The sequence below is a fragment of the Periplaneta americana genome, chromosome 9 (assembly GCF_040183065.1).
Source record: "Periplaneta americana isolate PAMFEO1 chromosome 9, P.americana_PAMFEO1_priV1, whole genome shotgun sequence".
Classification (NCBI taxonomy): domain Eukaryota; kingdom Metazoa; phylum Arthropoda; class Insecta; order Blattodea; family Blattidae; genus Periplaneta; species Periplaneta americana.
Window position 1 is genome coordinate 39,359,724 of NC_091125.1, and position 17,846 is coordinate 39,377,569.

Sequence of the window (17,846 nt, forward strand, 5' to 3'; positions counted from 1 at the left end):
GATGAAATCGCTCTCCCTGCTCATGAGTTACAGCCCCCCCCCCAAGTTCTCAGGAAAGTAGTCCAAATGTGAAGAATGTAAGAAGTGTATCTTCAGTGACATACGGCAGTCCATTTTTTTGTAGTTTCTTAGTAACGTCTCTATTAATTAACGATAATTTTCTGCCTTGTGGTTCCCTAAAAGTCCTTTGACGACAGATGCAAAAGATTTCCATGCTGGTAATTCCTTAGGGTTAAGAATTTTCTCAAAAATGCTGTCCTTCAAAAGTTTTCTAATTTGTGGACCGACAAATATGTCTTCTTTTAATTTAGCATCACTGATTTTAGGGAACAGGGTCTTTAAGTATTGAAAGGCGTCTCCACTCTTATCTAGAGCTTTCACAAAATTTTTCATTAGCCCTAGTTTTATATGCAGTGGAGGAAGAAGTACTTTTCCACGTTGCACTAGCGGAGGATATTTAATATTATGCTCACCAGGAGTATAACCTTGTCTGATAGGCCAGTTCTTCACATAATGTTGTGCTGTTGCTTGACTGTCCCACAAACATAAAAAAACAACATAACTTAGTAAACTCTCCTTGCAATCCAAGGAACAAAGCCCACTGTACAATAAAACTGCTTTTAAGCTTAGTTTTGATTTTGAAAGATCGCTGGAGCGGAGAAAAAATTCTATTCGGCACCGGGATTCGAACCCGAGTTTTTAGCTCTACGTGCTGACGCTCTATCCACTAAGCTACACCGGATTCCAATTCTGATGCCGGATTGAATCCTCTCAGATTCCCTTTAGTGGCCAAACCTCATGCACTGTGTCACAGATGTGTGATAGTGGCACAATGTCCAACACACTATGTGCAGAGGTGCACTCATTACGAATGACTAAGTGGCCGGAATCCGACTGAATGAGCGCCGTCTTAAATCATTAAGTGATTATATACGCATATCCAATGGCGGCCGAAGGCCATTCTGTCAAGTGGGGCACAACCTTAATGATGAAGCCTGAAAATTAAAAACATATAAAACCAATTTATGTGCACTAACCTTTCTAATTCTTGTAGATGAGCTCCATGTTTCGGTTCTTTCTGCGAGAAAAACCTCTATAACTTAAATCATTAAGTGATTATATACGCATATCCAGTGGCGGCCGAAGGCCATTCTGTCAAGTGGGGCACAACCTTAATGATGAACCCTGAAAATTAAAAACATATAAAACCAATTTATGTGCACTAACCTTTCTAATTCTTGTAGATGAGCTCCATGTTTCGATTCTTTCTGCGAGAAAAACCTCTATAACTCTATTGTTGAAGTTCGGAATAGAATGTACCATCTTTCTCTCAATTGAGAGCACTGCTACGCCCAGAGGCAAGTTAAATGGAATTCTAAGCGTAATTAACAGAAATGCTCTGATTCTCACTCGTTCGCACTCACAGATCACGGAACTGCCTGCCTTCTTACTACCGCAGCACTAGACTTGGGGAAACTCAGTTGAAAACTGTAGTGTGCACTGAAGGCGTCAAAACGCCCGCCAAGATTCTCTATTGTCAGTGACAAAGCTTTTTGAGAACTGCCAACTTCATGTATTGTAATGTAAACTTTCTTTTTTGGATACGATGGAAGCATAAAAGTTTACAGGGAGCATTAACAACATAACTGTGACAAATGAATATCTATATATACATACACACGTGATTTATACAATGAGTCGAGCTTGTAAATTAGTAAACTTACATTTAACGTTTTTCATGTCAAGTTCAGCTGTAAAATGTCGTCTGCTATTCAGCAAGTATCAACACCCCTAAAATGGCACGCAGCTAATTGGACTGTTCCTAAACTAAAGAGGCTTGGTGGGCACGGCAAATACAGTGCCCAAGCACACAGTCTGAGGCAAAGAGCTCCGCCTTCCTACAACTCACACCCCCATCCCTTCCTCGTCCATCGCTGGGCACGAGAAGAGAGAGCCCAATTTATTACCTGTTCAGAAAACTTGGGTTTCGTAGACTACTACACATTCTGAAAACATTAGTAGCAATGAAAATGTGAAACACTTTAAGTTATTATTTCATAATGCAATTAAATAGTATTATAATATAGTCATAATACGATAATAAAAATCACTGGGTGGGCACGTGCCCATGTGCCCCTTAATAAAAGCCGCCCCTGCGCATATCATATTATTGCGATGTACCGAAGTACATATGATATTTCCATGCAGGAATTCTGCGTTATCATATGATGAAGAATCGGATGATTAAACCTTCTCAATACAGGTTGCATTGCCCCAGAGAATTATAAGATAATACGGGCAGAGCATAAGCGAATACTTATTCAATATATTCGCGGCTACACTCCATATCTGCAGGCCGCCTCCTTTATCTGCAACATGAGAATGCGCCATGCCGTGCTAATAGAGTTTATTGAACAAAAATCTAAAATATTTTGTTGTAATTGTGCATGTTTTCCCAGGGAAAATGTAGTTTTTTTAAGCTCTATGTTTTTTTGTAAAACTAAGTAATAATGGCTGGATAGCTAATGCGCAAAATAACCGAAAATTATAGTAAAAAAATTGTTTCTATACCGCAAAAGCAACATTTACAATTCCGCACAATTCATCTGATAACGTAATACCACAGTCTACTATATACAGTCACGAAGCTTGGGGTGATGTTTTTGCACTTCTCGCGATAGTTGCTAGCCGCTTGGAGCGCTGTGAGTACTAGGAACAATAGACTGTGTCACTGCCATCGTGATCTAATACAGGCCGTAAGGCAGACCATGTGACTCGCTTAACCCGATCACGAAGGGCGGCGTTTCAACCATATAAATTAATTGGAATGTATAAAGAGTAACATATAGTTCTCTAAAATGTAGTGTAATTGCATTAATAAAATTTAAAACAATGATTAGGAGACATAATTCCTTGCGAGTTAAGGTGTAATATTATTTTTGGTATGAAATTTACGTTGTTCGTATGTGTAATACCTGACTTTATTTCGATTAAATATTGCGAAATTCTTGTACATTCATTTATGCACGATTAAATAATTTTCAGTTGCACCGCACGAATATTTAAATATGTTGAAATTATAGGTTATGTTTACTGTACCAGTTGCCCATTTCTGTCTAATTTCAGTGGTCTCCAATGCCCTGATACTACATATGTATGTTATGTCATATGGAAATTACATGTTATGTTTACTATATTTAACTTATATTCCTATATTCGCAATTATACATTATAATTAAACATAATGTCATGTATGGCACCCGTCACATTCTATTTGTCTGTATTTTAATACTTCAATTGAGTACTGAATTATTGTATTTATCTACTACCTAAGAGATGAAGTAACACAATCGTAACTAATTTCATAGGAATGGTATGGTAAAGTTTCTGTCTACAATTAAGGAAGGTAGATGCGCTAAATTAAAATCACAATATAAATTCGTTTTTATTGAACCTCAAAATAGCTTCCATTTTAAATTATGTTGATGCGAACAGATTATGTTAACACGTAAAATTCTCTTCACATTAAAATAACACAGTTTAGTAATTATTTCTGCAACATATTATGCAACAAGAAGTAAACGGAACTTATGGATACATTACACTAAATAAAACTTAGCAATGATACGCAATAAAGTTATAATATAATATTTCACTGAGCTCCATACACTGAAATAGAAAACCCGAACATACATTACGGCCTGGTCTAGATCGAAAAGGCCTGTGCCGTATTTCGCTTTGTTGTGAAAAGTTGCGTAAACTGTGAAATGTTCGTTATCGGTTGTAATAACTGTAAATGGCTAAAATACAATAATTTGAATGATAATATGGGACAAGAAGACGTTTGTGGTACTATAAATATTGTAAGAAAAAGAGGTCAGAGTTATCCTTCTTCCGAAAGATCCAGGAAGGTGAGTTTATAAAATATAATATATACTTTATGAAAATAATATATAAACCTTATGTATTTCATATTTCAATAGTGGAAGAAAAGTGTTAATTTTTTCAAAAGAATACGATATCGAAAGTACAATACATTTTATCGTCTGCTGGGGAAAGGGTCTGTGATGAGGCGATAGTAGCGATTCTGGTGGTTAGCAACTATCTATGGATGCGTATTTAAAATGTCTATGTTTGCATATTTAGTAAGTATTGAGCTTCGTGACTGTATATACTAGACTATGGTAATACTAAATTTATTCTAACGCATTCTGTACTGGTGAAGATGGCGCTGATGAATATGTGTTCGATGTTCGGTGTAGATGGCGCTGAACGGGGCGGGGGTTCGATGTCTCCATAACCACAGTTGAAAGAAAGTGTTGCTGTTGGAAGGAAGTGCTGGCTGTGATAGGAAGTGAATTTAAAGTGAAATGTCATTTATAAGAACGGTCAAATCGTGGCGTGGAATGCATTGTTAAGGACAATTTCAAATATAGAAAACAGCGTAAAATGAGTACGGGAAATATTTCGTGGAGATGCATGGGAAAGAAATGTGCCGCAATTTTACAGACTAATGCAGAAGTTAGTGAAATAGTATAACTAGAGACTTGCATGATCGTGAAAATAAAAGCGCTAGGGTTATTGAATCACATAATTTGCGGGCAAATTGTAAAATAAAAGTGTGTGAGGAAATTACTTTACAACCCAGTAAAATAATACTCGTACGAACAGAATTATCGAGGTCAGATACTTCTAATATTCAGAGAATGGAGACAGTCAAACTTCGATTAGCATTGTACACAGCCCGGAGGAAAGAGATGCCCACTCACCCTCGCAATGTAAATGAGGTATTAGAGCAGTTAAACAGTTTAAATATTTTAACAAATCGAGGCGAAAGGTTCTGTTTTGTAGACATCGAAAATAAGGCAGTAATTTTTACTTGTGGATGAAATTTGTAGTTTTTATGTAGTAATGCGCGTAATATATTAGCGGATGGAACATTCTACGTTTCACCAAAACGCTTTCATCAGATTTAGGCCTATGCTATACATACATATTATACTACGTTGGGGTACGTGCAAGTTGCTTTTTGTTTACTGTTATCGAAAACTGTATCAGCTTACGAATGCATGTGGAAATGTATTCGTGATTTGTGTAGTGATGATTTTTTTAATCCTGAAATCATACTCACAGTTACCGGTCTCTTCTTTGGAGCGAGAGGCACTATTCCGAAAGCCTTTGTAAAGTGGAGGGAAAAATACAAGCTGACGAGAGATCTTCAAGATGCCATCGTCACATTATAAAATTTTCTATGGCGATATTTCGTCAGCATCTTTATGGCGTACAATAAATTTAAATTATACTTGGTTCTATTTTTTTTCTTATATCTTAATCACTTTTGTCTGAAACCTGTTTATATAATTTTCCATTTTAAATTTTATTGTGAGCTATTCTGTGTCGCAGAACAAACTCAAAATATTGGGTCAGACCAATAAATTAAATTAATTGAATCGGTGAGTTGGAAAAGGGGTCAAGTCCATCATTTTTCAAAATGGCATTTATTGGCGATACCTGAGTGCTATGTCTTTACGCATTGTTTTGTATAACAAGGAGTCATGTCCCGTCCACAGAAATGTGCGTTAGATTAGTATTGAGTTGGAGAAGGGGTCATGTCCAGAGTTTTTTGTCTCTCCTGAACAATTTACTTTTCAGGACATGACCCCTTTTCCAACTCAACGATTCAATTGAAGTTGCTGCTCATAATATAGTCGAAAAAATGTTCCCTAACATAACCATTAAAGGCTGCAGATTTCATTTAGGCTAGACGTGGTATAATAATAATAATAATAATAATAATAATGATTTATTTTAGCTGGCAGAGTTAAGGCCGTAAGGCCTTCTCTTCCACTCAACCAGCAAAAAGTATATATACATATGCATGAACTTACAAAGAATTCAACAATTTGATTTAGATGAGAGTTACATGTATAGCCTACATTAGTTATTTACGAATTAAACAAAATGCTATGAACTATTAATTAAACACTGAAAACACTGGTATAGGAAAATACTTTACCTGGGACTTCGCTCTGAATATACCAATCCTAATTCCGAAGTAGGAAAGTTCCTGAAACATATGTTCGATTTAAAATATGTACCTATATGCACAGTAGGGGATGCGTTTGTTGAGTTGCGTAGCATTGCAGTTAACGAGATTCCTAGACTATGTAGGCCTACTTGAAAACTATGTAAGTAAAGATGCTAAATTCTCTCCTAAATTGTGGGCCAGTGTACCAGCAGATGAAATCAGAACAACAAATGGGGCGGAATCGTTCCATCGTCATTTGAAAAGACAATTTTATAAACCTCGTCCCTCTATTCATGAATTTACGGAAGTGTTACAGCAACTGCAGAGTGGAACGTATCTTTCTTTCAGCAGTGCGTTATAACAGAAAAACAAACAGACGTGACCAAGATAATCATCGTGTTGCAACTGAACTATGGAGGAAATATAGGCCTAAGTGATGAATTATTATTACTGGAGTATTGCACTTCGGTTCCAGCCCATCGTACTGTAGACAAACGGCATACCGGGACAATCACTGGATAGTGTGCTTTAAAGGTAAGTTGTACATGTATTAATTTTATTTAAGGATCTATTAATTTAAGGGCTTGAAATATTTTGCGCATTTGCAATCCGTCGTTTTGCGGGAAAGAAAGTATGGAATTCTTCGGATTAGCAGTACCTATTTGCGTAAAAGTAAGCCGCCGCTAACAGTGAGGGGTTGAGGAACAATCTTGGTAAGGTCATGGGATAGGCTACGCATTCAAAGCGCACCCAGATAGATTTTTATGTAGTAACGAAAGCGCACCGAAACCTACCAATGAGAAGCGCACAAGACTTAGTGGACTTGATCAGCGTTTTACCGCAAACGGACAGCAGAGTTTGCAATTTTTTCGACTACATTCTTTAAACCTACATCGCGGAAGATAGTTTCTTTCTTCCTGTATTTTGGGCTTACACGGGTTTACACACTACTCGTACAAGAAATAGTGCCGAATGCTTCCACGAGCATCTCAAGAAGAATTTTTATACGACTAATCCATCAATTCACATAGTCATTGATGTATTAATAACATTTCAGGCTGAAACATATTTTAAATTTCAATGTACCAGCAGAAAGCAATGCACAAGAAGGCAACAAATGAAATTCATATAGTATATTCGTAAATGTCAGGAGTAGTACGACAGAAAAAAATGTCAGCCGATTACAGTTTCTAAAGGAGGTCAGTCGACTAAATTTGCCATAAACTGAAACCGCAGACTGTGTCTACATGACTCAAAAGATTTTAACGCACAGAATGTTTAACTACAGCTTCTATTAATTAACCCTATATTCTAACCCTATTTTTTCAAATTTTCAAATTCAAATTTATTTACAATTTACATTTGAATTGAATACATGTGAATAGATACCCGAAATGAGCATAATGCTCGTGCTCGGGTACAGTCCAGTAGTCTACATAAATTTTACAGGGTTCAAATAAATAATGCTGATGATATAAATAATAACAACAACAACAATAATAATAATAATAATAATAATAATAATAATAGAATAATCGGGACAGAAATGATACAAATATTGTAATACAAAATAATTAATTAACAATAATAATAATAATAATAATAATAGTGATAAAACAAAAATATTTACAATAATAAAATAAATACTAACGCGGATAAAATAAAATATAAAACCACTAGCGAGAGTTAACACAACTTAAATAAGCATATAATAACCGGAAAAAATGCCAAATTCGAAAATCAACAGAAAAGTTCGTTGTATCGCAGACGACAGCAACCGCCGTATTGACATTGTGTTGTGCATTAATGGTAGTAGTGGGGAGCTGAAAGTCTACGTAACTGCCGTTCTCTTCGAATCTTCTCGTAAAATCATGGGAAGTTAATGCTGAAAAAACAAAATGTCTACGAGTCAAACTGTTCATTATTACCAGGATAAATACAAATAATACTGAAATATATTAATCGAGTTTCAGTTATAGATCTCTCCTTTTGTGCAAGAGGTATCATATCAAAATATTTTATGAATGGCGGGGAAAATATAAATTTCAATAACTTTCTAGTGACAAGATATAGTGACAAGTACAATCAAGTGTTTCTGTGGCGATGCTAAGGTATCATTTATAGGAGATATACGCTGTTATTAATTAAGAAAATGATCTATTTATATTTATTACAATGTTTTATCTTATAGGGTACATGCATAAGATAAATACAATAAAAATTATTACCATATAATGCTAGTAACACTTAAAAAATTTATAATAATATTTATCAAATATCATACAAACATTTTCACTTTATTTTTAAACTTAATAATGTGTAAATTGCTTAGGTCTGGATTATTTTCCAATACTGAATTGTATAGTCTTGGTCCATAATTCCTACTGTGTCTTAATCCAGCTGTAGTGTGGCATTTAGGTTCTGCCAAAAGAGTTGGGACATTTCTTCTGGTATTATGTATATGTTTTTCAGTTATAAAATTCATTCGATTTTTGTGAAAATAAGTTAGTAATGTATGTTTATATATTTGCTCAATTTTTAGTACTTGGAATTCAGAATAAATAAATTGTGTCGGATAATCAAGTGGTTTATGCAGACAAATTTTGATGATACGTTTTTGTGGTAATATTAATGGAGTTAAGATAGTCTTTGTCATTCCACCCCATCCTATTATTCCGTATTGGATGACTGATTGAAACAAGGCTAGATAAACTACACGGAGAACATAGGTAGGCATATATGCACGAAGGGTTACAAAGTTGTGAACTGTTTTCCGTAACCTGTTACATAAATATGTTACATGTTTATTCCATCTTAAACGTTGATCAATGACAACACCTAAGTATTTTACTTGCGTGGATTCTGTCAAGGAAGAGCAATTACAATCAATCAAGTTTATGTTACTGCAATTGTGTATTTAAAAATTTGTATCCTTATCGAGTTTGATTTTTCTCAGGCTAGAAGCCGTTAATGTAAAAGGAACTGCAGTTGTTTTTGAAATGTTCAATGAGAGCAAATTTTCATCTAATCATTTCTTAATTATATTTATACCTCTATTAGCATTTAGGTAGGCATCATTCCAATTCGATCCACTAAAAATTACGGCTGTATCATCGGCATATGCAAATATATCTCCAGATGTGTTTCCTATATCAATATTTAGCAAGTCATTGATGTATATTAAAAATAGTAGTGGGCCTAAAACTGTACCTTGTGGCACACCTATATTTATATTACGAATTTCACTGTGTTGGTCGTTAAATTTCGTTAATTGGGATCTGTTGCTGAAGTATGACTTAAATAAATTTAAAGCGATTTCTTTAATACCGTAGGCATGAAGTTTAGAAGTGAGTATATTATGGTCTACAGTAGTATCAAAGGCTTTTTGAATATCTAGGAAAACTCCCAAACATTTTTTACGCGAGTCTAATTCTTTGATAATCCTTGATGTTACGTTCATAATAGCGTCGTCTGTGCTCATGTTAGTACGGAAGCCAAACTGCTTTTGACTTAATAGACTGTTTTTTTCTAAGAAATTAATTAGCCTGCTTTAGTACATTTTTCTAATAGTTTAGAGAGACTTGGTAAGAGTGAGATGGGTCTGTAGTTACTGAGATTGTTTCTGTCACCAGATTTGTATATAGGTATTACTACAGCACATTTAAGATCAGTTGGAAATACACCTTGTGATAAACACAAATTAAAGACATGGGTTAGTGGTTTCGATATGGGTTCAATAATCATTTTGAGTGTTCTAGTAGTGATATCATCAACACCCGGAGCCACATTATTTTTTAAATTTCTTTATCACTTACGGGAAACATGAACATTGATGATGATGATGATGATGATGACGGATAAGAAAAGGAAGAAGAGAGTTTTGTGTTTTTGTTTATTTTTGATGCTATATTGTGTCCTACGTTTGTAAAATGAGCATTAAGTTCGTTTGCAATATAATAATGATTCTTAATAATTGAGCCAGCTTTATTTACTATTTCCATAATACTGCAGCTTTTATTTGTTGAAACGTTAGTAGCTTCGTTAATAGTCTGTCAAAATCTTTTGGGATCATTCCTATTGTTGACAAATTTCTCTGAGTAGTAACTAACTTTCACATTTCTTATAACGCAAGTTTAGATATTTCTGTACCTTTTATATTTTTTTTGGTAAATCTTCATTCAAAGGTTCACTTTTTACTTTTTTGGATAGTCTGTCTCTTGTGCGTATTGATTTAACAATACCCGAAGTGATCCAGGGTTTTATTTTTTTATATTTACTGGGTACATTATTACAAGTATGAAAGGTATGTTTAGTTATTAGATCGCGGAGTATTTTGTAAAAATTTTGAAAACTAATTTCAGCGTTTTGGCAATCAAAAACCGTTCCCCAGGTCTCTGAGATAATATTTGCGACTAAGTCTTTGTAATTAATATGTTGCTTGCAATTATTGTGTGAATTTATGATGGGATCCTTAATAATATTTTTAGCAGTGATAGTGACTAGTCCAAATACCATATAATGGTCTGTAATTGCACTATTATATACTCCAGATTTGAAATCTAAGTTAATAGATGTTTTGAAGAATATATGATCAAGGCATGCATTATATCGAGTAGGGGCATTTAAGTATTTCAAAAAACCATATTCATGCATAATATTCAAAATAATATCTGTTGCCAGAGTTATCTAAATTGTTTTCTAAAATTTGAATATTAATGTCACCTCAAATAACATGATTTTTAACGTCTTTTAGTTCATACAAAGATTGTTCAAAGCTATCCAGGAAATCAATTTTGCAGTTATTTGGAGACCTGTAAATTGCTGTTAGAGAAAATGGAGTATCGCCTATAGAAAAGTCAAAATGAATAGAGTTACAGTGATTAAATTCTATATCCTTTAAGCATACGGTAAATTATCTTTAAAATATACCACTATTCCATCACATTTATTATATTTATTTTAACGTATTTATTATAGCCAAGTAAGAAAAAACCGTTATCATGATTAATCCAGGCTTCAGTAAGAATTATTATATCGAAAAAGAAAGTAAAATTTTCTAGTAATACACAAAATTCATCATAATTTTTATTTATACTACGAATATTTAGGTGAAGAATCTTTAAATGTGATAAACTAGTGCTAATATAATTGTTACAGAGAGCGAGGTCTTCAGAATTTTCTGTGGCGTTGTTGTTTTCGTGGTAGTACTGGTTAAGTTTATTTATAATATTATTGTGTTCCATTGTTAGTTATCATTAAGAAAATACTAGAAAGTAAACGTTTGGAATAGTGTGCAAAACTTTACAGGTTATTTATGTCATATGTACTACTTATCTTAATAACCGGACTTCTTTCATCTCTGCGAACCACTACTTTTCCATCCCTTGTCCAGACGAATTGGTAGCCTTTGTTCCTGGCGGCATCTCTTGCGCTATTCAGCCGAGCCCCTACCACACTGTAGCGGAGAACTGAGAAATATGTTCCCAAATTGAAGCAGCAGAAAGCCGCCATTTGTTTGTTAGAAAACGCGCGGGATTTCGAAACCGCTATTTGAATACGTGTTGTATTGCGTAGCCGAAAGCTAAATGTTTTTGTTTAAAGGAACAATACTTCCTTTGCGATATATCTTTAATAACGTGTGTCTGCTGTCAGCAGAGTTGCTAGGTTTTCTGCGAGGGAAATAGGGATATCAGAAGCTAACTTAAGACATTATATTTATCATCGCTTTATCAAAGAGATTTATAGTTGTTTTCTGCAAAGTAGTATTCGCGTGCTTTTAATGTAATATTCGCCTCCCTGAGAAACACTAAAATACGAAAGACACGCAGTAGGCTACAGTGAATACTACAGGCTAATCGTTTTTTCTTTTATTAACCATGAATATGTTTTAACCATTCGCTACTAAATTAACTTTGCAACTTTTCTTTTTCTGAACCGGTACTGCAACAGTACATCGATGATGAGTCCACGTTTAAACATAGTTCACTGCACTACACAACGCAGCAATTGTATGTGTCTGTTATTAGTGTAAAATACGATATCAAAACGCTCCTTTTTTTTTTTTTTTTTTTTTTTTTTTTTTTTTTTTTTTTTTCGGCACTCAACGCACCTAAAATACACAATGTTGATTACTTGCGAGAACAGCAACTAGGTACCGAAACGGATTAATCAACAATGTGGTAGAACTAGGGGAACTATTATCTTGCGAGTAGAGTTACCTTACGGCAATCAGCTGGGTTACCTCACAGACTTACTAAATTTCCGCGGGTTACCTCTATGTTTACAATGTAACCATCTGAGTCAATATATAAATAAAAATATCGGATAATAGGAAATGCAGACTAACTTGTTTAAATTGCGTTCTAGGCTATTATCCCTCAAATCGAGATTTTTATCAATCTCGATCCGCTTTATCGGGATTCAACCAGGCTGTCAGACTTGCATCATTTTCATAGGAACTCCGAATGTGAATATTCATAACGAAGGTTAATAATGTCTACTTTTTAATTTAATCTGTAGGTTAAACTGTTGTATAAAATCAAAAAGCATTATTATTTAGTAGTAGTGGTAGTAGTGGTGGTGGTGGTGGTGGTGGTGGTAGTATAAAAATCTGTTTCATTAATCCGTAACTAAGACAAGAGTTACTTTCAATCAGGGATATTAAAAAATTAACTTTTTGTAGTTTATACAGTTTCTGTTGAGTTGTCCAAAGGAACGATGGTGTGAAAATTCCTTCCTCTAACAGGCTATGTGGCCTAATACTTGTTCTGGGAGATGAATTTGAAATGTGTTATGCCATTACTTAATGAGTGGTTAGTACATGCAGTATTAATGAACATGTTTCAGCTTTTAGGCTCTGAAATTTGTGTGTGTATATATATATATATATATATATATATATATATATATATATATATTTTTTAAACAGGATCTATTTCTACCTTCCCGCGCCGTGGCGTGGTGGTCTAAGGCATACTGCCTAGGACTCGCATTACGGAATGCGCGCTGGTTCGAGTCCTCATGGGGAAGAAATTTTGTCATGAAATTTCGGTCATTGTATGGGACCGGTGCCCATACAGAATCGTGATGCACTTGGGGAGCTACGATAGGTAGCAAAATCCGGTTGCGAAAGCCAGCTGTAAAGGCTGGGGGGGGGGGGATCATCATGCTAATCACAGGATACCTCTATTCTGGTTGGATGATCGTCCACCTCTGCTTCGGCATGTGGGCGTGAGGCCAGCAGCCGGCTGGTCGGTCTGAGGCCTTCACGGACTGTAGCGCCACGGATTATTATTATTATTATTATTATTATTATTATTATTATTATTATTATTAATTCTGTATTTTCGAATTCGGCGAATAATTTTATTATTCATGTATGCACTGAAACAACAGCTGTTTGAAGAAAGGGAAGGATATGGAGTGGATGAAGGACAATAACAATGTATACGGTAATAACGTAGTTTGAGAGGTAACAACTATCTTCGAAATGAGTTGAAACACTGAATGATTCATTGTAGGGTAGAAATTCTCTCTGCGGATTGCACCTATCCATTTTCAGTTAAGGGAATCTTTACTCAGAGGAAATCTGAAGCACAAACAGCCGTATAAGTACAATAGTTTGTCTTCTGTAACATAATATGGGCCAAAAATATTGTAGAAATTAAAGATTAACTAATCAGTGAAATGTAACATTCCTTCCTTCTTTATCTTTACATCTGTGTGCATTGCTGCAATTAAAAATAGCACACAAACTAAACCTGTACTTATTCATCTCAACCAAGCAAATGGCTGCCCGTCGGCTGTTCAATTTGGGAGCATAACACTAGCGCCAGTGAGCGGTCTAGCGGTTATTTAGTAAGTCTATGTATTCAGCAGACTTCTAGTCGCGGCTGTTAAATGGTCCCCTGCTGAGAACCTTCCGGTAATATTCTCGTTCAACTTCTGAAGTGATATGCCGGGTCCGTTGTTGTCCTTTCGCGCCTCGTTCTTGTAGCACTGCAACCATTCATCCTTGCTCCTTCTCATGAAACGGATGACAATGGGTCGTGGTTTACCTGGCTTGGATGGCAGTCGATGCGCTACACTGATGTCCGGGACGTATTGACTGCCTCCAATGGCTACTGACACATTGTCTATCACTTCGTATACGTTTTCATTAGGAGCTTCTGGCACTCCAAAAACAACGACATTGTCTCTACGTGAATACTGTTGTAGTTCACCTATCTCCTGCTTCAGCAATTCGTTCTCCTTCGTTAGATTTCTGATTTCTTCTTTTGCTGCCTTCAGCTCCTCGCTAAAGACATCAAATTTATTCGAAATAAATTCCACGGATTTCTTCAGGTCACTCACTTCCGTGTTAATGAAGGATTTGAACTCCTCAAACATTTTTTTCATTGAATTGATTATAACACTATTATCGTCCGCCACTTTTTTTTTTCCTCGGATGTCGATGCGTCACTTTTGTTGTTCCCTGTTTGCTTCCTAACCATTTTCACTTTTATGACTCTCTGGGAGCGTTACAAAAACACGTCTGTCATTCACTGCTGCTCGAACTGAACTGGGAGCTACAATTTTACACTTTTTTATCCGTGGTTAGCAGTAGACAGTCATAAGTCTGCAAATGTGGGAAGGAAAATGTTGTGCACTTTTCATTATTTCCGCAATGCGTTTACGTAGTATTTCCAGCGTTATTTTGATGCGCTTTCGATATAACAAATACAGTACCAGGTGTGCTTTCAATGTTCTCCGATGGGATAAAAATTAACAATCCACAACATCGGCAGCATTAAACAGTTCATAATATCAGTGAGTGAGAGCAATCACTTAGTTAGATGACAATTTTATTAGGTTTGTGTGGATGTATGGACGGTTGGTGGATTTTATGTTCACAAGCTTAGTGATATTTATTGGTTTTCCACAGCGTTGAATACCTTAATGTGTGAAGTTGTTGCTGTTGCCAAAGTATTGAGATTTAACCCTACAAACGTGATATTTTATCACACAGAATTGAAAGTGCGAATAAAACACCTTTTTTCCGTCGGGTGGCTGTGCAGTACCATCTACATACAATATGTATGGAAATATTGGCAGGTTATATCGTCTACTCCCTGAATGCATGTAATCGTATTAATTTAATCAAGTTATAGACAGGGTCACCGATTTTTGCGTTTGCCTTTGATTTTGAAACCCAGTGTTCGAACGCTGTTAGACCTGTTACCGTATTTCAAAAGTTACCTACTTACTGTCTCGCGTTAGTTTATATTCTGTTTATCCCGTCTTATTCTTTATCTCATTGTCAGTAAGAAAAATACCAGCTGCAATATAGTACAGCTTAGCGGTAAGAAAATAAAACAGACACCTTACAAATCACCACCACTAATGCTGTTACCATCTATGCCACAATTAAAGTATCTTCATCACAGTCCATTGAGACCCACAGGCTGGCGGGAGGATTTAAGGCTCCCACCTGGACAGACAACTGCTAGCAAATGGGAATAGGAATGCCAGTTCTACGTTCCCGCTGCTTTTATATGCAGGGAAATACCCCTGGTACTCTTTTACTTTAGAGGCAGAGTAATCCCCCAGAGCCATAGGTCGGTCGGTAGGATTAGGTTATTTGCGAAATTTCATGACCCCGTCGGGAATTGAACCCGCGACCTTCTGGCTTGCATCGTTACTCCCTAACCCTGATATTGCCATGCTTCCCGCCGCATCATAACTACAAATTACTAATATTAATGCTATATCGTCACACTGCTACAAGTACTACTACTACTACCACTACCACTACCACCACCATCGTAACTACTACCACCACCACCACCACCATCGTAACTACTACCACCACCACCATCGTAACTACCACCACCATCACCACCACCACCACCACCACCACCACCACCATTGATGAAACAGTCCAAGATACACAGTCAGATGAATATGACACTGTAACAAAAACCTAATGTAATTTTCCGGTAAATATTTGACTATACTTATCTGCTCTTCATTACTCTCTCCAAACTTCTTAAAAATGATCAAATTTGAATATGTCACTTGGGTTATACAGCATCCGGTCCCCCAGCTTCAAGTTATAACTCTCTCTGTGTGTTATTTATAATTAAACACTCGTATATTAGTTATAATTAAATGTATTATAAGCCCACATAGTGTCTAAGAATGAATGTTGATTTTTTTAAATAATTCCGTTAATATTTTAATGTACAAAAGGTGATCAGCGTAGGCTACTCTGAATCAAATTTTCCGAATACTTCTATTTCCCCTACCAATTACACTAGTCATTCCACTTCAGCTGCCTTCAATATTATGGGCAGTCACAAAGCGCACTAGTATAAATTCTATAACAGTACTTTGTATTGATGTATGAAAGTAGTATTCAGATTTACTTAAGTAAATTACTTTTATTTGAATTTCCACGCCAGAGGCTCGATCAAATCAGCGAGACCAAGTAGGCCTTTCAACAGTAGTGTTGAAATGCGGTGTACACTCGTTTTCTGGGGTGCTTTGAACTTCCCTAAAATAATTAGTATATTATTTACGTAATATTTCATCGCCTTTAATTGAAACATGTAATTTGAAAAGAATTAATTAAATAGAAATACAAATTTTCCTTTAGCTTCTATCCATATAATATTCGTAAAGTTCAAACTCGTACTGACACGGTAAAAGGTATCCCCGTAACATGCCATGAAGGCACTTGGGGGGGGGCATGGAGGTAGAGCCCCATGTTTTCCATGACCTCGGCACTAGAATGAGGTGGTGTGGTCGGCACCACGCTCTGACCGCCTTTTACCCCCGGGAAAGACCCGGTACTCAATTTTATAGGAGGCTGAGTGAACCTCGGGGCCGTTCTGAAAGTTTGGCAACGAGAAAAAATCCTGTCACCACCTGGGATCGAATCCCGGACCTTGACACGGTAGTAGACAAATATTGACGCACCAATTTCTCATGTATAAAAGGCTTAGTAAAGTTTAGAAATAGATAGAACAGTGCTAATTGTATGAAATCGAATTTACTTTAATTGCACTTATTGAAATATCCAACTGGTCTTCTAGTTCCTGTCCGATTTTGTGTAACACTTTACTGCATTATTGTAACTTACTTCAGTGCTCCTGAATCTAGAAATCCTTTACATAGTTCCACAAAAAAAGGCGATTGTTTTTAAAGTCCAATCCAACGCACTTACGGGGAGAATTGGAAACAAAAGTGCAATACACGCAGCTACGTTCAATCTCTTAATACATCGATAAATAAAACTGCCTATAATAAAATTTTGTAGTCAACACATATTCCGCATATTTCAAAACCTCCGTTGCACTGTTCCATTGTTGGTATAGCAAACGAAGCATTGCCACTTTTGTTGCTTTCACAGTCACAACATAAAACACATTACACAGGAAAACCACGTACAATACATGCAATGCTTTTATCTTAAGAGAGGCGAGTATTATAATGTTGATTTCCTCTACAATACAATATGAAATATATGCATGACATATTACGAATTTAACATATTAGACTACATAATTAAATATTTGCATCGACTTATGGGCACTGTACTTTAATAACATACGATATTTTAATGTTCAGTTAAATATCAGTAAATAAATTAAATTAATAATAGTGGCATATATTAACTTCTGATTATTATAAGAAAAAAAGTCTCAACGAGAATTTATACGCATATTCCTAACAAAGAGAGAGTATAGCGAGAAGCTGCATTAAGTCCATAGCAGCTTACGTATGAGGTGAGCTGTCATGGAACGGGTATCATCAGCTGCAGCTGATTCTTTGTTGC